The following is a 26,024-nucleotide window of genomic DNA, read 5'->3' as shown; positions in this document are numbered from 1 at the left end:
GACAATTAAAAAATAAAAAATCTGCATTGTTGCCCCTTTTAAGAAAATATATGATATGTGGTCAATAGCACAGGCTGGTCTGAGAAATGCCAGTGACTTCCAAGAACACACAGAGTAGACCAAAATTAACTGAAGTGGATGTTAAATTTGAAATTTTAGAAAGGCAATCCACTTTTGGTGTTTGGCGGAAGCCCAAAGGACCAGGGAATCCTCTGAGTTGCTAGTAAGAGACATTAGCTGAGAGGACTTGTGGATCTAGGATCTACGTCCACTGTTGACCAGCTAGCACTTCCACTTCTCCTGCTCTTACTCTGTATGGCAAGAAAGTTTACTCCTGCTTTTGGCTCTGATCGTCAACCTGGACTAGCAGGACTCATAATCTATTACATGCCTTCTGCCCATGGAACAGATGATCCAGTATCCTTAAAAACGAAGTCCAGTGGAACTTTAGCATACTAAAGATGCTTTTGGCAATTTGCATTTTCACTATGTATTTCTTTACTTGAAAGCAAAGCACCTGGCCCAAGCTCTCTTGCTCTACACCATCACAAAGTTGGAAGCCCATAGCAGGAATGAACAACAGGGGAAACTGATGAGAGGAGGTCCTCCTCCCCACCCCCCACCTTCCTCCAGGAAGTATATGAAGACTGCTCTCCACCTCTGATTACTTTCTACAGGGGGATTTTGCTGGCCAGCCCCATGCCCCACCAGCAGTGGTAAAAGTTTGTCCACTAAGACATTCCCTTGTCAGCCTTGTTCAAACCCAGAATTCACTACCTACAGTCATTTCCTCAAAGGAGTCCCCTGTTGGACGGAATTCTTCACATGAATTTTCCGAAGATCCAGAATCTGAGGAAGAAATGTTTCTATCATTTTGCATCTTCTTTTTTTGCTTTACTGGCTATGAATTAAGTGTTTTTAGATAATAGGTCAATTTGAGGCTTGATAAAAATTATAATTGTTAGAATATAATTTCATAGTTAAAAGTGATGTCTTAAATTATTTGAACAAATTATTTCCAATTTAATGGACTGTCTAGATTGGTAAATTTTGTATTCTGATATGATTAAATAGCCAATCATAAGAAAAGCTATAATAGACATTTTACATGAGGAGTTAAACAACTACTATAGATCATTTTGAAACTTCAATAAGCCATATATGTTTCCTAAAAATTTATAAGACAATTGTGAAAGTTTCCTGAACTTTACCTAAATAATTTTTATTCATTAAAAAAAAAAAAAGATGTAGAGCCTCTGGGAAAATACTATTAGGGAAAAAACAATTCTTTATTCTTTGAGTGACATGGCAACCTCAAAGAGGGCTATCTATCTACAGGCCTCCCCCAGTGCATCAAAAAAAGAGGATTAGAAGCCTTGAGGCTCAGATATGTTTGTCATCTCCAGAGATCTCTACTTCCTTTGGAAAAACTGAAGCTGTAGGTCTTGTTTTAGTTGACAGCCATATTTGCATGTTTCCCTCTCTACCTCTAGGAAATTGAGAACAAAGAAGTTTTCAAAAGACAATGCTTTGTGTCCATTCTCTTGCTTCCTGCTTTATTTCTGTTTCCACTCTGAGTAAGACTGCTGTCTCCCACTTCTCTGATCAGTTTCAGTATGCTGATATGCATCATAAGGTGGATGGTGTGGGAGTGATGGCTTACTCCACAAGTGTTAGACTCCATTCAGAGGTTGATGCTCTGGTACTCTTAAGACGTAGCGCTTGTCAAGTGAGAGAGGCAAGAACCAAAAGGTCAGAATCTTTGTCATTTTAGTTCATGGTAATCAGAACCACAGTGTTCTGACATTGGTTTTGTGTCAGAAAAGTAAACGTATCTGGCTACCACAGTCCAGGTAGAATAGCCTTTATCAGATATACAGGCCACATCCCACTGGCGCTTGAACTATCCTGTGTCTGCCCTTCCAGAATGGATATATCCCCGCGGGAGGGTTTGGGTGGGCAGGGACTGTCTGCAGTCACAAGAGAACAGAGGAGACAGCTGTTTCCAACCAGCGGAATGGAAACTAGAAACACTGGTTTTAGCCCAGCTGGTTAGTAGAACTATGGTTCCTTCTGAAGGCAGAAGAAATCAGCAAAGGAGTGAACAAATGTGAACAAAGGGATGAATAGAACACAAAGGAGGCACTAGTGTGCACATTAAGGGGAGATGTTCGATCTTCCAGGAAAATGGAATGCTCTGGCATATGAATTGAATGAAATGTTTGTGTAAAATATTATATTCTTTAAATTCAATGCTTTTCCTAGAAATGTGGATATCTCTCTAAATGCTTTGTATAAACTTAAGACTGTCCACTAATGAAATTGGAATTGGGAAGAATTCGAGGGCAAACTTGGAAATTGAATATGTTTTTTACATCTAAAAGATAAATAAAATATTACATTAGACATTTAGATATATCTGTTAGAGTTGAATAAACTCTTACCTTTTTATTAAAATCATGGACAGACCAAGTAAAAAATGTCAGAGAGACATTTATCCCCATAATATATTATGGATTAATTTTAGTTTGAACCTAGAAGACCTGTTGTATATGTTGCCTTGAGGAAGTTACCAAATCTCTCATGGTCTCAGTTTTCTAATATAAAAGGTAAAGATAATACCAAAAATTGTCGAGCTTACTTTATAAGACTGTTTTAAGAATCCATGACAGTAATATATTTGAAGCATTTTCAAATTTAAAACACTGTACATTTTTAAGTATAATTTAATTGTAAGCCTTATTGAGTAAACTACTGGGGAAAATATTTATCACTATTAGTAGACTGTTAAGTTTATTTTTCTTGCTAAAAGAGGTTATGAGAATAGTTTGAATATTTTATTTGTCATGATACAAAATATTTTTATAGATATTGGGGGCATTCATACTCTTTACACAAACTACTCAAAACAACTATTCGAAAGAGAGCTGTCATCTTTCTGAGGAAACTTTTTATTTTGTACTATTTTTCTAGCAGATTTATTATAGCATTTATATGTGTCAGTTAATTTGAAGGAATATTATTTTCTAGATAATTTAGGCCCCAACATCATACTAATAACTAAAATGTATAGATATAAAAAATACCCATTGTTAATTAAGTGTGGATTTTCATTTATAACCTTTTTTTCTCTTATAAAAATATCTATCTAAGGAAAGGTTTAGTTAATGACTAAGCAAAGAAGTGAGGCAAGGTAGGTTAAAATCAGATTTTAAAAGCCCTTAAATTTAAGTAAATCTATGATAATCTATTATTATGAGGTCCAGAAAGAACTGCCAAATCAAAAATACCTCCTCAAATAGCAGTACATAGAATTCAAAATTCTGTCTGCTAGAGAAACCTTGTGTTATTTTCCCTGAAAAACTCCAGTTAGTGGGAAAATGTTATATACATTCATTATATTAGTCATTTAGCCATTATTCAATATCTATTATATTCCAAACACAAAGATGACATAATATAATTTCTGTCATTGAGTTTACAGCATTGGGAAGATACAAACATTCACAGAAAGACTGCAGTAAGATGTAGTTCATCCTCTAATTATAGTCTCAAGAAAAGGATGCCCAACATTGCTGCAGAGGTTACAGACCTAAAAAAAAGTGACATTTGATCAGGATTTTATTCTAGGAAGATGGAATATATGTTCAAAAGCACTGAAGCTTGAAACTTCATATGAAATGTGTTTGAAAAACGGCAGGTAGTCCACTGTGGCTGAGGCATAAGATGCTTGGTGTGAATAAAATATATGGCAAAGAAATTTATTTAACCAAACAGACAATGAGAAAACAATAAAGGGATCAAAGTGTAGAGTGGTCTGACTGCAGCTGCATTTAAGACATTATTTTGGCCGCAGAATTATCTGATTCACTTATCTAATTGGCTGGAAGAGACAATAGACACCATTTAGTTAGGGATATACTGAAACTCCAGAGGGTAGCTGCCGTGCAAACAGGAACACTACTTGGAGCCTGAATGCTTGGGAAAAGAGAGCTCCAAAAGTTTCAGTGAGAAAATGTTTTCCTTAATCCACAACTTTTCCCCAATGTCATTGTTATGTGCCATTGCGTCACAAAAGAATGGTGAACAGACGTTATTCCCCTTTCCTCCAACCCAGATTCACCAATGAACTCCCTGCCCTTCTCCTGAACTTGACTATATGATTACTCTTTGGCATTTGTGAATTTAACATTCCTGGTTTTTCAGTAGAAATTGAAAAACTGTGAAAGTCCGCATCATGTTGTGATTTTTTACAGACATTTGAAAGGCTTTAAGATGATACACACAAAGGAGTCACTAGGGGAATACACGCAGCCAAACCACCGGTTTTTATACTTCAACTTATCTTTTAAATAAAGTTCCACTAGTCTTTAAAGGAGATGTAATTATTGTGAAGTGGTTAAAAAACAAGAAAAAGGAATCAATAAGCAAGAAACAAAAGAATTCTGTTATGTAGTAAAATGTGACCCTGAAAAAAAGCCATGTATTAGTGTAAATGATAGAGATGATAAAGGAAACAAGGTGAGGAAGTTTAAAAACTAAATCGAGATAACTGATGCTTTGAATAAAAGAAGAGTAGAATGTGGGAATTACCAGTGGGTTATATCTATACAAAGGCCATCAAATAATATTCATGGATATGAACAAAGTTTACATAGTTTCAGAAATATGTTACTACGAAATTAGCAAATTTAGAGAATTTTCAAGGTTTAGGGAATGTAAACGACATTCCCTTTTCTTAATTTAATTTTTATTTTATATTGGAGTACAGTTGATTTACAATGTTGTGTTATCTTCAGGTGTACAGCAATGTGATTCAGTTATACATAAACATATATACATTCTTTCTTAGATTCTTTTCCCATATAGGTTATTACAGAATATTGAGTAGAGTTCCCTGTGCTATGCAGTAGGTCCTTGTTGATTATCTATTTTATAAATATATAGTATCATGTAAATGTTCATCCCAAACTCCTAACTCCTAATTTATCCCACCCGCCCCACCACGTTTCCCCTCTGGTAACCATACGTTTGTTTTTGAATTCTGTGGTCTCGTTCTGTTTTGTAAATAACTTCATTTGTATCTTTTTTTTTTTTTTTTTAGATTCCACATATGAGTGATATCATAGGATATTTCTCTTTCTTTGTCTGACTTACTTCACGTAGTATGATAATGTCTAGGTCCATCCATGTTGATGCAAATGGCACTATTCCATTCTTTTTTTTTTTTTAACATCTTTATTGGAGTGTAATTGCTTTACAGTGGTGTGTTAGTTTATGCTTTATAACAAAGTGAATCAGCTATACATATACATATATCCCCATATCTCCTCCCTCTTGCATCTCCCTCCCTCCCTTCCTATCCCACCCCTCTAGGTGGACACGAAGCACCGAGCTGATCTCCCTGTGCTATGCAGCTACTTCCCACTAGCTATCTATTTTACGTTTGGTAGTGTATAAATGTCCATGCCACTCTCTCACTTTGTCCCAGCTTACCCTTCCGCCTCCCCATATCCTCAAGTCCATTCTCTAGTAGGTCTGTGTATTTATTCCCATCTTGCCCCTAGGTTCTTCATGACCTTTTTTTTTTTCTTAGATTCCATGTATATGTGTTAGCATACGGTATTTGTTTTTCTCTTTCTGACTTACTTCACTCTGTATGACAGACTCTAGGTCCGTCCACCTCACTACAAATAACTCAATTTCGTTTCTTTTTATGGCTGAGTAATATTCCATTGTATATACATGTGCCACATCTTCTTTATCCATTCATCTGTCAATGGACACTTAGGTTACTTCCATGTCCCAGCTATTGTAAATAGAGCTGCAATTCACATTGTGGTACATGACTCTTTTTGAATTATGGTTTTCTCAGGGTATGTAACATGTTGTATTTTCTTATTTAACTTTGAATTTTTATATTTTTTTTTTTTTTTTTTTTTTTTTTTTTTTTTTTTTTTTTTTTGATACGCGAGCCTCTCACTGTTGTGGCCTCTCCCCGTTGCGGAGCACAGGCTCCGGACGCGCAGGCTCAGCGGCCATGGCTCACGGGCTTAGTTGCTCCGCGGCATGTGGGATCTTCCCGGACCAGGGCACGAACCCGTGTCTCCTGCATCGGCAGGCGGACTCTCAACCACTGCGCCACCAGGGAAGCCCCTTTATATTATTTTTTAAATAGATTACTCATTTCATATACTGTATACTTTTTTGGTTAAAGTAATATTTTTCACAAATTGACATCAATTTTAAGAATAGATATAGAATAACAGAGCTAGTGAGTTATTGCCAAAACAAAGGCTTAAATGAGTTCTGAATTAATTTAAAATTTCCAGAAGTATGCCTGAGAAAATTTTAAAGAAAAAGAAAATATTTGTTGAAACTAGTGACTAGTGATTAGTATAGCAAAGCCATTGATAAGCAATAACTAACAACCATTTTGCTTAGTAGGAAATATCTACAAATGGCTACTTTTCTCTAAAAATTATTATCTACTTCACTCCATTTGTCTAGCCTCGGTGAGCATGCCCAGAATTTAGGCAAACAAATTGGAGAAAGAGGAATGAGAAAAGCACTGATATTTAGAGATGAAAGAATAAAGATATGAAAAGATACATAAATTCCAAGTAAAGATCAATGAAAACAAGAGGCCATTCCCCCTCTACCCCCAAACATTTTAAGTTGGCAAAGATTTTAAAAGTTTGAAAGGATACAGCAGCCAGCTGGAGTGTGAGAAAAGAAATGTTCATGTAGTTCTGGTAATATTATATTAGTGAGTGTTGAATGTAGATCCTTTCAGTTCATGGGAATCATGTGTGTTTCTACTACAAAAATTAAATACACAAATCAATGAAAGAACTGGGTTTAGATGGTTCTTATAGACAGGGGTGGTGTTCTCTTTTCAGTTGTTCTAAGCTATATTATTCTAAGCAACATAATTTATGGTTTGTGATTTATATTCCTTTGATTCCAATGTATTTACTCATGTAGTTCTCCTTATCAAGATGTCCTTTCATTTCTGTTTATCTAATACCTATGTACAATTACAACTAATATGTTCTCTTGTCACTTAATATTTCACATTTTGTATAATCTCTACACATATGCTTATTCTCTCAACTAGATGGTCAACTCTTTGAGGCCCAGGAATTAATCTTAAACATTCTAGTATCACCCCATTTCTAACACAGTGCTTTATGTAAATTTATGATCAGTAGCTGTAGTTTGAATAAATCATCACTCTTACCACAAACATTATTATTATATAGAACATGCTAGTAGACATTGATAAAAATTTAAAATATGAACATTTTTTACCAAAAACTGGTTGAATACCTACTGCTTGCCAATGGTGTACAAGACTCTGGGGATACAACTGTGCGCCAAAATAAACAGGGTCCAATTTATGTTCTAAGACATTAGAAAGATGTTAAATAATTAAACTAGTTAATATATAATTAAAAATTGAGATAACAACTCTGAAGAAAAGAAACAATTTTTTCATATAGTTTTGAATTCTATGTTCTCTAGCAAAGAAAAATACTCATTTGAAACCAGAATTTCTTTTTCTGATTTTACACTAAATACCTTTATCCAGAAGTTATCTTTTCAACCACATGTGGGAATCACACTCTACTTCCTGTGCAACTAGATGCACCTGTGGTCTAGGTATGATACTGACCAAGGTTCTTGGCCTTCCCCAACCAATAGAAATTTACTAGAGGCCAGACAAGAAATTCAAGCAAGGCTTTATTGGGGCCTCTGCTGCAGCAGGAGGGTGAGCAAGAACAAGTAATAGGTTCCCTTGCTCTTTTGCTCCCTGAGGGGGACAAGCTGGTTCCTTATATGGGGTGAGGGTAGGGGTGTGTCCAGTGGTCAGGCCAGAGGGGTGGCTTAGGTGTTTTGCTCACCCCTCTGGTGGTGTTGAGTTCAGGGGGTGTGAGCAGTACCCTGTTTTTGCTCCCAGCTCTTCAGAAGTGGCAGTTGGGGGTTTTTTGGTCTTTTTGTATCTCTTGTCCAGAATTTGCCCCAACTGCACATGCACGCAGTTATTTTTAGTCCCATATAGTTTCTTTGTATTTTGTTGCTCAAGGAGAGGTGTGTCCAGGTACAAGCATTGCAGCACTGCAGCAAAGGGTCCCATGTCCCAGCCTATCTCAGGTGGACTTAATAAATGGGCACCCAATATCTTTTTGACTGTGAAAGGGGATCCTGGACCCTCTTCCTCTACTTCACTTTTCTGTGGATGAACACTGCCCAGGGAATAGTCAGCTCTGGTGTCACAGATGACTCTACTTAGTTGGCTTCTTAGCCTACTTAAATGGCCTCCTTAGTTCAGCTAAGGCAAGCCATGCTCAACCAAGGGGCAAAGTATACTACTTTTTCAGTTTGAAGTGTTCAAAGACCATTAATTTGCCTTTTTGTCACTTCATCTACAATGAAGGAAATTTTCAAGGTTGAGCTAGTGATTTTCCAACATTGTAGGCACCAAACTTACTTGTAAATATTTAAGTTAAAAAAAGTCACTGTAGCTAATCATCTCATTTACAAGTCAGGTTAAACATGTGGGCAATAACATGTGTAGGCCATAGTATGTTAGAACGGAAATGACACTTCCTAGTTCCGCAAGGATCTTTCACTTTGCTTGGCTGACTCTGCAACTCCAGAAAAGTGCAGCCAGACTCCAGTAAAAGAACAATTTGCCTCTTCTTACCTTTGCTGCCGTTTGCATTTCACCACTCAATTTACAGAGAAGAAATCTATTACTCAGCAGGTAGTGCTTGCACAAATGAAAGATAAATTTTTCTTCTAGATAGGACAGATCAGTGAGACTCATAAAATATTAATGATGAAAGCTTTAGGAATTAGGTATATCCCTGACCATAGTTTCTCCTGACAGTGAAGCACAGTCAGTTTAATCCCCCCTTTTTTTTTCTGCAAGAGTCCCATCAAGAATGATATGAAGGGAAAAGAATACATGATTTAAGATTCAGATGAGCATAGATTTTTTTTTGAGAAAGGTAATTTTTCTCTCTTTCATTTTCTCTCACGTTTTGTGTTCCTTATCTGCTGTAAATTTCACTGAGTGATGTGGTGTGGTTGATTTGATTCTTGAAGTTTCTCATGTGCTCATGAAGGAAATTGCTTGAGAATAATACAGAAAGTACACATTTCTTATTATTTAATATACAATATAATAATAGCTGGCATTTATGTGATTAAAGCAATTCATTTATCCAAAAATTAGGGATCTAGTGAATGTGTATTCAAATATACATCATCAAAGAATGGCTCTGTATTCTTCAGAAAGTAATTGTTACAGATATTTTTCACTTGCTGAGATTTATTATCTTGAAAATCCTTCCATGATCATTAAAAATGTATAATTATTTTTAGGTTTACTATTTCTTTGTAGAATGCTTAGTCAATTACCATCACGCTGAGATTTTTTTCAACATATATTTTCATTTTATACAGAAACAAAGTTTACGTTTATAAAATTTAAGGATCATAGGAATTTATCATTCTCTTATTATGGCAACCTGAATAATTATATGTATTTATAAACATATATTTATATAATATAAATTTAAGTATCTATAATGTTAAATATTTGAATATTTAAAGTTTAGATATTGGAAATTTGCTGAAAATAATAAAATAATTTTATTAACCAATTACTTTTAAAATTCTTTAATATTTTTTATGCTAACACTATTTGTAGCATAATTCACAATGTTTTTACTCATGCTAAAGAACAGATGGATATTAAACTAACGATTGTTCATAGTAATGCCTCAAAAGGAACACACCCAAAAATGAAACTAAATACATCTAAATCATATCTATTAGAATTTAAGACATATTGAAAATGCCATTTAACATGCTAAATATTAATAACTAGAAAAATAAAACATCCTTTTTTATATACTTTATTTCTCTATTAAATAAAATAAATTCTTATACTAAAAAATTTGTTTTTATATCAAAATAATGTTTATTAAAAGGAAGTATATGACTATACAATCAGATAAATTTATTTTTGCTTAATTACCCTTTAGTTAATTGAATATCTTGTTTCATGCATCTCTTCTCAGGTACACCCCTGATATTTTTCTTCAGTATATATGCACAATTATACAAAATCCAAATGCAATCCTTATAAACCACTAATTGGTTCCTAAGATCCTGTGTTTACAGTGTATGTTGAAGTCTCCAGTTGATGATATACATACAAGGACAAATCAGCAGATTCCATTTTGTTAACCAGACTTTTAGAAAATTCATCAACACACTGTAAAAGAATCAGATCTTTTGTTAAAACATATCTTGAAGTATGTTTAAGGTCATATCACTAGTAAGTAAAAAGACTCAAGACTTAGGTCCATTATGAAGCACCTCGTCTTGAAGGATATTATTATATTCTCAAACCCAATGGTTGCCTGATCATCTGAACACCACCTCTAGTGTCTGGAATGCCTTTATCAATACATTATATTCATAAGTTTGAAAACAAACTCCATAGCCCAAATGCCCTGCAGTAGCTAAGTACCAGCTTGCACAGAATTAATCTCATTGTTACTACAGCCTTCTGCATACCAAATTTTTTGGAATCTGTAGCTAGACCCTCTTAAGTCCTACCTCCTTTCTGCCCCACTCTAATAATTGTAGGTGCCACCCTCTCCGTACAAAAGTATAACCAATTAGCTGTAATAATAATAGCTCCATACTGAGAAATGAATTTATTTGAAATGAAAATTCTAAAATGACTCCTACCAGTTTAAAATATCAATCTCCCATTGCAACTGTCCTTGCTATATCTGGAAGCTACAAAAGAAAGAAAAAAATAGAAAAAAATTACAGAAATCCTAGTGAGAGTCTTTTTAACCACAGAAGCTGACCACAGCACATCTAAGTGGAGATGAAAAAAGCTGATGAAGGTGTCCGGAGAGGCCAAGAAATCTGTGCCTCAAGAGCATATGAATTTTCACAGTTAACCATTGTGTAAAACAATAAATCTTTATATAGCATTAAACTTCAGAAAATAACATTATTCGTTCCTCAGAAGTACCTAAATAGCCCAGAGAAGCACTACATGTTTAAAATATAAATAGTACTTTTAAGCCTAGTGGAGACAAATAATGCAAAATAGAAATGCATTTATTCCTCAAACTATCTTTGCTTAAAGAATATGCACATGACTTTAAAGACATTATTAGAGACTTCATGTATTCATTGTGTTATAGCTGCAGTTTTCTTCTGAATACCATACCTTTGTTAACAAAATCTGGTAGACATTCAATAGCAAACTGTGTTCCAAGCAATGAATTCATAATGTTGTAGCAGGAACAATCTCTTTAATGTTGTAAGACTTTATATATGATGGAAAAATCAATAACTTGGATAAACATGGAACAAACTAGCCCATGCACTTTTTGGCGACATCCCATTTGATTGGAAACATTTTTCCCCTGCCCATTTGGAGTTCACACATGATCACAGCCAAATAGGATTTTGCTTTTGTTCTTCACCTTAAGATCTGGTACATATATAATGGGTAAATACTAAATCATTCTTACTTGTAAAACCCTGAATCAAAGACACAGGATTTTTAAGAAATCCTCTCCTCTCAAAAAGAAAAATAAAAGAGGCAAAATGGTAAATATCAGTCATCCAGAAATCCCAGGAATTATGCCAGGACTCATTTTTCCTACTTTAGCTAGACTCATTATTAGTACATTAAAAAAATTTCGAGACAAAATAGTGAATGATTTCCATTGCATTCATGGCATCCTTCTCCCATCCCCGTTTCTGTTACACCAGACTTTAGTTTGGGGATCCATATGGTTTTGTGGAGACTGACTCCTCTTCTGGCTTCAGGGGTGGGATTTATATAACACAGCTAAGCCAGTGTTATGGGCTGAATTTTGCAAGTCCAGAGTATATCTCAGGATTTTTTGGGGGGGAATATTGTTAAGTAAATATCCCCTCTTTCTACCTGAGAAAAAGGAGGAAGGATGTAGTCCTAAGTGCTGGTTGCATTTATCTTAATATCACAAGGGGAGCCTTAGGATGAAACCAACCTCATAAGGGCAGAATGTTGAAAACATGCCAGGTCTACCTGTAGATTTTTAAGTTGTGTGAACCAGTTAATTACGTACACTTGAGCCATATGGAATTACTAATTTGATCATTTTTTATCATAAAAAAGACAAGCTCATGTTGGTCAACCCAATGTACTGCTTAATCCAGAACTTCTGTTACAAGCTAATAAAACTTTCTAAATTGAAGAGATGGACACATAAAATTCTATGCCTTTGAGAATTTTTAACTTGTTAAACTACTGCCAAAACATAAATTTATAAATTAAAAATAAAATTATAAATTTAATTGTTATAAATTAAAGTAAAAAATATTAATTATTCAAGGAGTATATTGATACCAGTAGAGTTTCTAATGAAAGATTTCAAAAGGAATTTTTTGGATATAGAGATACAAAGAAAGTTATAGGAATATGATAATGTTAAAATATATGTGTATATCTTTATATTATATAATATATACTTCAAACAGTTAATTTGACTACTTTTAATGAATAATTTAATATAAAGAATTGTTCTGTGCGATATATATATTAAAGCATTATGTTAAAATGTTTATTCTACATTTTTCTCTCAATTTAGAAAACTAGTAAATATGAATATAATATGATTACATGGGAATAACAAATTATCTAGAATAATTTTTTAAATTTTAATAAATAATAAACAAGAGGATTGTATTAGTAATATTGGGCTTTCTTTTTTCCAGTGTATCAACATTTTCTGCACAGGACAGATTGTGAACAACTTCTTTCTTAAGGTGAGATTGAGTGTCATTCACAGTAGAAGTTTGAGAGGCTATAAATTTTTTAATATATTATCAAAGATATTCATAAGTCAAATTGTCTTAGGGTAGTTGTGCATGCCTAAATTGAGGGTATTTGCTCATTAGTTTTATATGCATACATTCTATTTGTTCAACAGTACTACTTTTACTGTAAACTCTAGAGGATGTTTATTGGAAATTTCTGAGTTTATTAAAGCATGTAACTTGATATTTTTATTAAAACTTGGAAATTTTATTGATGCTAACAGAAAAATACAAGCCACAGAACAAAAATAAAATATACTATTACAACTAATACAACTAAGATATCTCTCAGAGCAAATGAGTATACACACACACACACACACATACACACACACACAGAGGCATGTTAATATTTTTAACTTCCTCCTAAAATACAAGTATATTAGATTATTTTAATTACCATGAGCCATCAGATTTTTTAATCAATGCTATGGGTATTTTTGCTCTATTATTCCAAGAATTAGATAGTGTTATTACTGTATTATAAATTAATATTATATTAGATTTACCACTATTTTTTCACTGTTCCTTCTTATTAGAACTTCCACCTTATCTATTTATTTGAAGTATATTTTTTAGACTTTCCTTTAGTGAAGATTTCTCAGTTTTTCTTTGTCTGAAAGTATTTGTATTTTGCTCTTGTCCTTGGAAAATAGTTTATCTGAACTGTGAGTCTACATTGTCAAAGATTTTTCTGACACCATTGAAGATTTTATTCTGTTATTTTCTGGATTCCATTTATTAATGGCAAGTCAACTGTCTGTCTAATTGTTATACCTGCATAGGTAATTTGCTATTTCTCTTTGGCTGCTTTTAAAATCTTCCTTTGTTGTTCTGAAGCTGGTAATGATGTATATAATTTTTATGTATCCCACACTTCAGACTTGTTGGCCTTCCAGAATCTGAGGAGAGATGTCTTTCAGCAATTCTGGAACTCCTTGGTCATTACCTCATTTAGTGTGACTTTTTCCATTTTTCTCTATCTTTTATGTCTCTTAATTTTTTCCAAATCATTTCATATTTTCTTAGTATCACATTCTTTGAGTCTATATCCTATTCACTGATTTGATCTGTATTTGTGATTTATTTTAAATTAATCTCTTTTTATTCTTTTAATTTTATAATTTTTGATACAAAATTCCACTTGAGTGTTTTACAAATTTAATAGTCTCTTTTTCTTGTTCTTATTTTCAGTTGAACCTCTATTTTAATTTTCATGGTTCTAATTGCACTTCCAGTTCCTTCTTGTTCTCACATGTGAAATCTTATTTTCCTTGTGTGTTTTGATTTTGACTATAATCTCACACATGTGGAATGTTATTGATGAAAATTCTTTAAGGCCAGACTGGAAGTTCCATTTTTAAAGTATTTGCTTCTACTAGTCACTCAAGGGCACTATTAATCCAGGACAATTTTTAAACTAAATGCTTTGCTTTTAAACTAAATGCTTTCAAATAGCATGGATGTAGATTTCAGGTCTGTGATGAGGACCAACTTGTTAATATGAAATCTTTTTTTTTTTTTTTTTCTCTAACCAGCACTAAGGACAAGACTGTATATTGCCTTTCAGACCCTTTTTCCCCATGAGATTTCTTTCTCATTTTATTGAAGAAGTCTTCTACCATACTTTTCCCTTTATCCTCATGAAGCTGTCAAAAGGGAAGCTCAAGCTTTCCGAGGATCTATAGAAGTTCTCATGTTGTACACTGGCTTTGGTGATACCTCTTAGGATTCCTGCTTTTACTTTGAACTTAGTCTTTGCAGATTTCTTTCATGTCAGATCCAAGATTCTTTAAAAGTATGCACATATATTTGTATACATAATTTTATTCAGTTGCTTTCATCAGGAATTTACGCTGGCTATATAGATCCAGTATACTGGCTTGAAGCAGATAATAAAGTGTTTAGCATCTACTAAAAATGCTAATACTTAATTCTTTATATTTCACAGATGGTGTATGCAGTGAGATTTTTCTCTTTTGACTCAACTTAAATAGTTGACCTATGCTAAAACTTCAATTCAAACTAATTTTCTACCTCTACAAGTCTCCAACCTTTTTCTTCATAATTCTGATATGGTTCTGTTACTTCTTTCTCTTCCCTGAAGCAAGGACTTTATCACATTAATATTGCTAAACTACAATATTAAGCCCTGTCAAGAGTGAAAAGGAGAATAGTCTTTGTTTGATTCTGCTTTTGAAGAAAACAACAACACATAATTTTGGTTCCTCTTCTAATCTTTTAGACTCCCAAATCACATGGTATTAATTTTATTGCTTTTGAGATTCTCATAATTACCATTAATGCTTACTATTTAACTAAGAGGGCAATTCATAAGATGCCTATGCAGGCTCTCTAATGAAATTACCCGTATGGTAGTTGGAAAAGGTGGCTAAAATTGGAGAGGACACATACACAAGTTTTTTCTTCTCTTTACTCACGTAAAAGATGTGTGTATATAAAGCAGCTGTTGTTGTCATTTTCCAGCGTAAACATTTGAAACATTTCTGTTTATTCCCTTTGGAGGCTGGCACTTTCACACTGGTTTAAATCAGCCAGATTTATTTGTAGAAAATAGTATTAAAATGTCCATGTGCTATGTTTTTTAATATAAAATCCATTATTTTTTTTACTTTAAAATACAACACATGCTATTTTTCTGGAGTTTTTAAGATAATGTGAAAATACCAGTACAAAATCATTCAGTTTATAACAAGCTGTTTTTTGAGGGAGGGAGGAAATTTTCAAACATAAATTTCAATCAATCAGTACCGAGTTCATTTTCATAAGCTGTTTTACTTTTTAAATTTTATTTTTAAATGGTGTCTAGTAGCAATTAAAATTCACAGTAATTTGTTTTGTCCCAAATATTTGTAGTGTATGTAGTTCATTTTTCCTTTCAATGCATTGAGGGGTAGGGCTTTTTAATTACATTTTCTACTTCCTGCATTTTGACTACTCAACTACCTACAGCTAAATCAAAGAGTTAATAACAAAATACTAAGCAAAAGAAGCTATTTTATTCAAATACAGCTGAATTATCCAGCTTCATATGAGATATTGTAGTGGGCTGTTTTGCATTTCAGTATGCAGTATTAGCCCGCAGAAAATTTTAACTTTTTATAATCCTTTCATCACAGCAGATATGTGATCCCATATTACCTATCTGTCATTTTTTATAAATATGGACTTCTCAGGAATTGAGTAGTCATCTCTCACTTTTTATTTCATTTCTTTACATAATGTTAGAGCAGTGAAGCATATCCAGTGCAAAATCCTTAGTTTTGATCTTCATAGAATAAAATTTATGAGCAACTTAACCTCCCCAAGTGCATCATTATTACAACTCCACTGGGATTCTTTAACCTTCAACCCCAAGCTAAATTTGGCAAAACCTTGAATGGGTACTCTCTTAGTTAAAATTCTCAGCTTCTGTATTTCTACGTTCCATGGAAATTATTGCTTTGTATAAAATCAGCAAGCAAATATTTGCTTACAAATTAGATAGTCTGATATTGATCTGCATGTGTTTTAGAAAGGGAATAAGTCCCATTTTTAAAATATAAAATGATAAGACTGAAAATGACTCAATATTACTCTAGAAATGAAAGTACATATATCCACAGTCTATGGATTGTAAGGCTTTAGAATTGCACGGTGTGCTAGGGAAATTATGACATGAGGGGCAAAGCATAGTGAATTTTACTTGAGGAACAAACTGCTATTCTCATAATGTAGAAATGCTAAATAAATAAGAAATGTGTAACGGTTCTCAGATTTTTTGTCCTCAGGATCCTTTCTTAAAAATTATTGAGGACTCCAAAGAGGTTTGTTTACGTGCATGTTACATTGATATTTACTGTATTAGAAACTAAAATATAAAATTTAAGATATTTATCATTTCCTTTAACATTAACAATATACCTATTACTTATAAATCATGTATTTTTATGAAAAATAGCTGCATTTTCTAAGCAAAGCAAAATTTAGTGAGAAGGGTAACATTGGTTTTCATTTTTGCTAATCTCTTTAATATGTGGCTCAGTAGGAGACTGTTGGGTTCTCATTTCTGCTACTGTATTCACTGTTTTGATATAAAACATTATGAAGACTTTGGAAAACTCCACTGTAGACTCTTGACAGAATGAGAATTAAAAGACAAATAAAGTCTTAATATAATTATCAAAGTAGTTTTGACCTTGCACCTCCACAGAAAAAGGTGGTGACGATCCCAGGTAACCCTAGATGACACTTTGAAAATTACTGACTTAGTGGCTTCAAATAGCAATGTACTTTCCTTCTGAGTCTATAGGTCACCTAGACAATTCTGCCAGTCTGGGCTGGGCTTGACTGAGCTCCCTTGGCTTACTCAGGTGTTGCACTCATCTACTGGGTTGTCTGGAAGCTGGCTGCTCTAGGACAGCCTTGGCTGAGATGATGGCCTTTGTACCTCTAGCAAGCTAGCCTGGCCTATTCCCATGGCAATGAGTGTTCCAGGAGGGAGAGTTGAAGCATGAAAGGCCTTTTGAGTTCTAGGCTTAGAATTTCACACTATTAATTCTACAGCATTCTTTTGGCCGAATGTATAGAAAAGTCAACCTACATTCATGTGTGGAAAACAGGCTCTACCTCTCCATGAGAGAAGTTATTAGTCATATTGAAAAGGGGGTACATACAAGGAAGAATTTGGGGCATTTTGTCAATTAACCATAGCATCCTAGATCCGCCCCCCCCCAAAAAATAGGTAAAAGTAATTCTTTGCCTCATTTTCAATAGATTTGACTCTGTTGTATGTGCTGTAGGAATCTGTTAGGACATATTTAGAAGTAATAGTGCTATCATTTAAAATTCATTAGTTTGGACCCTACACTGTAAATGCTTACCTGTAACCAGGGCTTCAGATATAACCAGGTCCTGACACAAGGACTCACACTAAAAAGAATACATAAGACATTGAAATGGATGGCAACTTTGCCAATTTTTAAATTTACAACAATATATATATTATTTGAGTTGGACATATGTGTATGCATAATCAGCAAAATCTTATTATAGTCAAATAATACTATATATCATCAAAATTCAGTTTCACAGAGACCAGAAATAGCCCCAAATTATAATTTGAACACATTTTCTCCTTATAAGGAGACAAATACAATAAAGACCACAATGTTTTTCTCTGATTATCAAAATACGAAGTATGAGGTCAGATGAGTAAGGATCTAGTGAAATCAAGCTAAGAGAGTCACATCTAATGACAAGATTTTTTGTTTTCTGTTTTTTCCTTTTCTAACAGGGTGGAAAATGCTTAAAGTATGTATATGGCATCTCTCTCCACCTCAAGGGTAACCATACCATTAGGAACAAAAATATCAAAACCTTTTACAGCTTGGTTCACTTTCCTCTGGATCAGACGTTACATACTCAACTGTCTAGAATCATACATGTAATATAAATGAGTAATGCACTTCAGTAGTAAAATATTAAGAAATTGGAAGTGGGGAGATTGTATGAAACTGGAAAATGCCCTCCCCATCTAAATGGGATTAGCTAATACTTAGGTCCAGCCAGTTGTTGCAGTGTGGGAATGAAAGCCCATTATTACTATACACTCTAATTTTAAAAGAAATCTAGATATTTATTTGAAATTCTTCCTTTTTCACACATTGCATCGACCAAGCCAATTCTGTTAGAACCTAGAATCTCCCTCACCTGGCTATTTTTTGTGAAACCTACATCATTGGAATGTTGCAGATGTTGTCATGAAATTCCTGTTCTTTAGGCCTTGTTCCAATTAATACATTGCTTTGTTTTTGATGTTCATTCATGTTGATATTTATGTATGAATATTGATATCACACATACTCATAATCTAGTCTTGCTCTGTCTTTTAAAATTTATTAAATTCTTTGCTCTCATGCATTAAAGTGCATGAGAGCAAAATTAAATTTGTTTAGCATGCTAAACAAATTTAACTCAAATAAATAAAACTGTAAAAGGTGAGCAAAACCAGAGAGAATGGGAGAGGAACAGAAATAAACAGAAATAACAATTTATATAAATTTGCATTAGGCAGTTTTACCTACCATTTCACTTGGTATACCCCACTGTGCCTTTGTCCTATTGATAAGTTACATCAGTCACTTGGACTCTCTAGCATTTATTTATTTATTTTTTCTGCTGCATAAATTAGTGGTTGGACTAATGATCTTTTTTTTTTTTTTTTTTTTTTTTTTTTTTTTGTGGTACGCGGGCCTCTCACTGCTGTGGCCTCTCCCGTTGCGGAGCACAGGCTCCGGACGCGCAGGCCCATGGGCCCAGCCACTCTGTGGCATGTGGGATCTTCCCGGACTGGGGCACAAACCCACGTCCCCTGCATCGGCAGGCGGGTTCTCAACCACTGCGCCACCAGGGAAACCCTGGACTAATGATCTTTGCATTCCTTTTTAGATTGATATCTTATGATTATCAGTCTGACTTTTAAGTCATTAAAAAAATATTTTAATATAAACTAAAATTTACTCAGTGGCTCAGTGCCACTGAGTAAATTATAAACATTCTCTTCCAGATTATGATATAACTAATATTCTCTCAGAAACAATGCATAAATATGTATTGCAGCTAATCAGTTTTTAGTCTTGCCTCTTTAACCTTCTTTAAAAAACTCAGTGCTTTGTGCATAATAGATTTCTCAACAGGTGTTTGTTACTCATTGATACAGGTGGGTGAACTTTTCCATTTCATGTGCTTTTTCTTATGTAGTACCAGGTTCAGGTAGTAACACTCACTAATATTAAGACACATTACAAGCTTCATGTCATAAATGCATAGTGAGGATCTCTAGCATAGACTATATTCTTTTTTATTCCACAATCATACTGATTTCAACTTCAGTATCAATCAATAGAAACAGTGTCTTAGCCTTTTCAAGCTGCTATAACAAAATATCACAGCCTGGATAGTTTATCAACAACAGACATTTATTTCTCACAATTCTGGAGGCTAAAGTCTGAGATCAGAGTGCCAGCATGAGTGAGGGACCTTTTTAGAGTTGCAGACTTCTGGTCTGGTCGTATCCTCACATGGCAGATGGAACAAGCTAGTTCTCAGGGGCCTTATTTATAAGGGCTCTTATCCCATTCATAAGGGTTCCACTCTCATCACCTAATCACCCCCCAAAGGTCCCACCTTGGGCCCCACCTAATACCATCAACTTGGGCATTAGGTTTTTCAGCATATGAGCCTGAAGAGGGACACAAACATCAGACCATATATAGCTCACAAATTTCCTACAGACTACTTGCAAGCAGTTTTTATTTTCACCAGTTAGCATGGCATTTCAAAATGTACAAAACTAAGTATGGATTTTTATTTTGTAATTTAATTGTTATGTGAATGCAGGCAAGTTATTTAATCTCTGAGCCTCCTTTGCCTTTTCTATAAAACAGTGCATGACAATATATATGACCATTTCTTTCTTTCCTTCCTTTACAAGTCATTGTCATGAAAAATGATATTTCCAATGCAGGAAAAAAACAAAACAAAACACTTGGATTTCCAAAGTGCTCCTTTTAATAGGATTATAGACACAACAAATGTCTGTCCAAGTCAATTGCTACTTGTAATTAAGAAATTTGCTTAAGTGGTTTTCTCTAAGCTGTCCATCCAAATACAGTTATATGCAATTAAAATTAAACCTCAGGGCTTCCGTGGTGGCGCACTGGTTAAGAGTCCGCTTGCCGGTGCGGGGGATATGGGTTCGTGCCCCGGTCCGGGAGGATCCCACATGCCCCGGAGCAGCTGGGCCCGGAAGCCATGGACGCTGAGCCTGCGCGTCCGGAGCCTGTGCTCCGCAACGGGAGAGGCCACAACAGTGAGAGGCCCGCGAACCGCAAAAAAAAAAAAAAAATTAAACCTTAGACACATTCTATTCTGTAACCGTTACACTTTCACAGTTCTTTTTAATGTTGCATACATTCATCAATGAATAAAAGGAAAACTCTGAGCCAGGATCTAATTGTAATATAGCTATCTTGTAAAGTTTCTTATTAGGTGTAAATATAAAGTGTAATCACTAATATCATGGGCAGTGGTTTTATTTTTTTTTTTATTTTTTCTGCGGTACGCGGACCTCTCACTGTTGTGGCCTCTCCTTTTGCGGAGCACAGGCTCCGGACGCGCAGGCTCAGCGGCCGTGGCTCATGGGCCCAGCCGTTCCGCGGCATGCGGGATCCTCCCGGACCGGGACACGAACCCGTGTCCCCTGCATCAGCAGGCGAACTCTCAACCACTGCGCCACCAGGGAAGCCCCTGGGCAGTGGTTTTAAATTAGGTAAGTGGCCCCCTCCTCGCTGAAGAAAATGAATATAAGAAAACAATAAATTAATTTCTAATCTCCAAGAAAAATTTCTGCAAGTTCTCCCCTCCCCCCTTTTTTGGGGACCCAGCCTCCTGACACTTTGCAAATCAGGAAACGATAACTGCCACAAGAAGCAGAAGGGAAATTTGGGGTTATCACACTGGGAGAAGACTCTACTAGTTTTTACCAGGCCGTACCTCTGCCCAAGGAGTTGAAAAGCAGTTTGTATGTATTTAAGTAAACTATTTACAAAGCATACTAAAATCAGCACTGGATCAGCAATGTTTCCATTATAGCTTTTCTCATGTGTGATAGCAGATCCAGTCCCGCCCTCCAATTGGCTGTGCATTGCCTTTCTTTCCCATGACTCACCCTAATATTCAACTCTACCTTTTCTGACCTGACACTGACATTTACATTTGCCTTAAACTATGACAAGGCTTGATAGGGCTGGAGACCTTTTCTAACCTGAGTCATTCTATTTAATTCCTTGTTTGATTCTAATGCTGAATAGATAAAACTGCGTGGGATTATTGATGTAAAAGGTGTAGAAAGCTTATGTAAGCACAGAATCCATCACCTCTTTATTACTAGCAGTAAAGAATAATAAAAACAACCTCCACAAATTTGGCTTAAGAAAGTATAGTATACTTTGATTACATGTGATTATATCTCAGTCAGCAATAAATTCAACATTTATTTATTTACAGTCTACTTGGTGACTGGAAGATGGTTAGACTTGGAAATTTAAACAGATATAATTGCTCCAAGTTTTGAAATAGAAATGTGAACTAAATGGGAGCAGTTTATTCAACTGATGATGTTGGGATACAGAATTGATCTGGTAGACTTTTTGGGAGGTGCGTACCAAGCTCTAGTTGCTTTGTTATCTCCTGTAGTCAAAGAAATAACCCTTGAAGTCAGGTGTTAATGTGCCAGTTTTTAAAATGAAGAACCTGAGGATTAAGGCCTTGCCTAAAATCACACAATCAGTAAGTAAGAAATCCAGGATGCAAATTCCAATGTATCTAGCTGCCATGTTATCTCTTTCAAGCAAATGAGGATGAGATATGAAGCTGAGTTTTAAGGGTGGATTGGAGTTAATTAAGCAGACAAGGAGAAAGTAATTCGAGGCACAGAAAACCATAGAAACAAACACACACATGATAAGGTAAATGGCATAATTTAGGAAGTGAGTAGGCCCTCATAGCTATAACATTAATTGTTAGAAAGGAATCCCTGAAAAATAGACTAGACCTGCAGGCTGAAGTCAAGTTACAATGCACCTAACATGGAATGATAAGGATGTATAAATCATTGAAAGGTTTTAAATAAGAAATCAGAATTGTAATGAATCTTTAGAGAGATAATGCTAATAACATGGTAGATGAACTGTAGAAATGAGTAGATTTGGGTAAGTCTTTTAGATTCCTGGACCCAACTCCAAAGTTTGTGTTGGGGGGAAGGGTAGGCTAGGGGCGTGCTTTCCACACAATATCAAGCAATTCACAGATACCAGCAGAGTGTCAAGAATTCAACTCAATTCTGACACTGTCTTCTGGGAGGTAGCATCAGATCCCACAGGTTAAGGACTCAGTCCTACAAGACTGCCCCGCCACCCCCCTTCCCCCCGCCCACTTCAGAGGCCAGTCGCAAGCCCAGGTTGTTACCTGTGCTTCTAACCGATTGGCTTTAAATCAAAGGTTCCCAAGACCCCTTCCCAGGATTGATTAATCTGCTAAAGTGGCTCACAGTACTCAGAAAAACATCATACTTAGTAAATAAGTTTATTAAAAAGGGATATAACTCAGGAACAGCCAGATGGAAGAGATACATAGAGCAAGGTATGAGGAAAGGACACAGAGTTTCCATGCCCTCTCCAGGTGTGCTGTTCTCCCAGCACGTTCACCAGCCTGGAAGCTCTCTGAACGCCATCCTTTTTGGTTATTATGAAGGCTTCATTACAAAGGCTTGATTGATTAAATCATTGGCCATTGGCAACTGATTCAACCTCCAGCCCCTCTCATCTCCCAGGAGGTCTGGGGGGTAAGACTGAAATTTCCAACTTTCTAATCACATGGCTGGTTCTCCTGGCAACCAGCCCCCATCCTTAGTGCATTCCCAAGTCACCTTATTAATATAAATAAGAGACACCTTTAAGCTTTCAGCACTTAGGAAACGCCAAATGTTTTGGGAGCTTTGAGCCTGGAACTGTGAACAAAGACCAAATATATGTTTCTTATAAATCATAATATTGTAGTAGGGCAACTGAGTAAAACCCTGTAGCTACCAACATGGGCCTCTGAGTCCAACCAACCTTGTTATGCCAATCTATTCTAATTTTGAGGATTAAATATAAAATTTTTACAAAGCACTGTCCCTGTGCCTGGCAGATAGTGATCCTCCAAAAATATTAGTTGTTGTTATGTTATTTTGGAATTAGGACTTAATTTGATCATTTAACAAACATTTGAGGGCTTGCTATGTGCCAGGAACTCTTCTAGAACTAGGGATACTGTAGTGAATAACACAGTTAAAGTCCTTGCTCTCAAGGGACTTACATTCTAGAGGGGGCAGGAGAGTCAGGAAAAAAAATGGTGAAAAAGATTAGCAAAAAATATCAGAGACATTTCTGAGATAGAATTGACAGACTTGATTACTTACTACATGTGGGTTGGTGTGTGTCATAAGTGAGGGCAACAGAGGAAGAGTTAGGAATGATGCTGAGATTTTTTTTCCCCCTGCAGCAGTGCAGAGGCATTGTGTTTTCATTAGCCAAAATAAGACAGCAGGCCCAAGAACACATGTAAGGAGAGTTGAGGAGAAGGGCAGAAAATGGATTTGATTTAGAACACGTAGAGTTACGAATGTCTGTATATCCAGGTAGAGAAGGTAGGCTCTGGAAATTGGCTTCTATAGAATGGTATGCTGCAGTAGGATAGAAAAAAATTTGTCTCGGTTATGCAACTATCTGTCTCCAACCCCCTGCAGAATGCTGACACCTACTGAACATGTGCATGACAATTTTGTTGTAGAAAATAATATATATTTTGAAGAAAATACTATCTGTAACTCCATGACTAACTCACAGTAAGATTATGACAAGGAAATCCCCTTCTGCTTCCCATCTTTACTGTTATTTGACTGTATCACCTCTCAGATGCAAGTAGCAAACCTTGAGTGGTTTGGCTAACTTGTATTTACAGGTTCCCTTGGGTAGGAGCAGTGTTCTTCCTTTCTAGCTCTGCTAAAAAGAGGTACTTATTAAGCCGAGTGTAATTTGATATTCAATTAGAAGTTAAAAGACTCTTCATTAAGGGACACTAAGCTTTTTAAGGGGAAATATTATATTCATATTTGCATCTTCATGGTTTATCCATGTGACAAATTAATACATGAAAAATTTTAAAAGAATGTGATGTAACACACAAGGGAATGGATACACAAAACACAGATCATTGTAATTCTTCACCTAACCTTATCAAATAAAAATACTCCGTGGACTGAAGAGCAATCTCCCATGCTCAGATGTTGTTGGACTTAATAAAAGACAAAATTACTTAAATTGGGGGATAGGGAGTCTGAGAACAGTGGACTGTAACAAGAAAGGAGACAGAGGAAATATATTTATGTTTCTAAGACTTCAAAGTGAAATTTTAAACTGGTTTTCAATTTTTTTAGGTATATTTCCTTTGGGTCACTTATTTATAAGGCAATTCTTTCCCTGCTGACTGGTGTTTCAGCTTTCATTTAGTAGGTACCACTCGAAAGAAGACCATTACCTAGAAGCCTGTAAATATGAGTACTATATTAAATCATCTTTCTTTTTCAAAAAAAATACTCAACTATATGATTCCTAAGATCACTTTCTAGAAATATACTTCTGATATTAAAATTTGACTATATTGCAAATAAGTGAGTATATTGTAAAAGAGGTCTTACATTTAGAGAGATTTTATGTGTATAACAATGAACATTTTCAAATTAAATTACAAAAAAAGCAATGATTTTAAAGAAATACCATACAGCAGAGTCTAAGTCATAAAAAAAAAAATCTATGGATATAGAACAAAATAATATACTGAAGGTTTGGATTGTTCAAACTGGTTTTATAATGTTTTAAAATTCTCTGAAAATAAAAAAAAATTTGTACTGGAACTTTGATTTTTTTTTAAATCCAATTGATCTGTTCCCTTGTGTATTTACAAACTTACTCTAGAGACATATAGTTATTCCAATAAAAATAGAGATAATCTTCAAGAACTAATAGACCTTACTTTCCCATTTACGTAATTTGATTTCAAAAGGCATATCCTTATGTAAAGTGGTTGCTCCATTACTAATCCATTGTCAAGATTCCATTTAGAGTGATTTCCCTGTGTCTCTGCATTTAGGGACTAACTTATTAAACCTATTTTCTGATTTTAACTCACTTGTCCTTTTCTAAATTAATCTTCGATCTCAAAAATGTACAAAATAAAACTTTTATTATATGGTATTCTATGCTGAAATAACCAGAAAACTCTTCTCATCCCAAGTTCAAAGTAGAGAGAATGCATGTGGTTATGACTGTGGGCTCTGAAATCAACTTCCTCTGAGCTGAGTCCTTCCTACCTTTATCACTTCTAGGTGATATATCTTTAAGAAAGTCATTTAGTCTCAATAAACTTGTTTCCACATGTGTAAAATGACAAAATAATGGTGCGTATCTTACAAGTTTATTGTGAAGATTAGATGAATTACAGCACATAAAATT

General features: G+C 35.0%; 1 protein-coding gene across 6 annotated transcripts in view; it reads left to right on the top strand.

Annotated features, from left to right (window-relative positions):
* The window catches only part of MGAT4C (MGAT4 family member C), a 629,413-nt gene that overhangs the window by 571,338 nt on the left and 32,051 nt on the right, over positions 1-26,024 (top strand). For all 6 annotated transcript variants that reach the window (XM_067008319.1, XM_067008317.1, XM_067008318.1 and 3 more), the window contains one exon: positions 12,808-12,858. The gene's annotated coding sequence lies outside the window, so the exon portion shown is untranslated. The remainder of the gene's footprint in view (positions 1-12,807; positions 12,859-26,024) is intronic.

Source organism: Kogia breviceps, chromosome 12 (genome assembly GCF_026419965.1).
Source record: "Kogia breviceps isolate mKogBre1 chromosome 12, mKogBre1 haplotype 1, whole genome shotgun sequence".
NCBI classification, from domain to species: domain Eukaryota; kingdom Metazoa; phylum Chordata; class Mammalia; order Artiodactyla; family Physeteridae; genus Kogia; species Kogia breviceps.
Note: the sequence above shows the minus strand (reverse complement) of the source record. Positions and strands in the feature narration are given on the sequence as shown.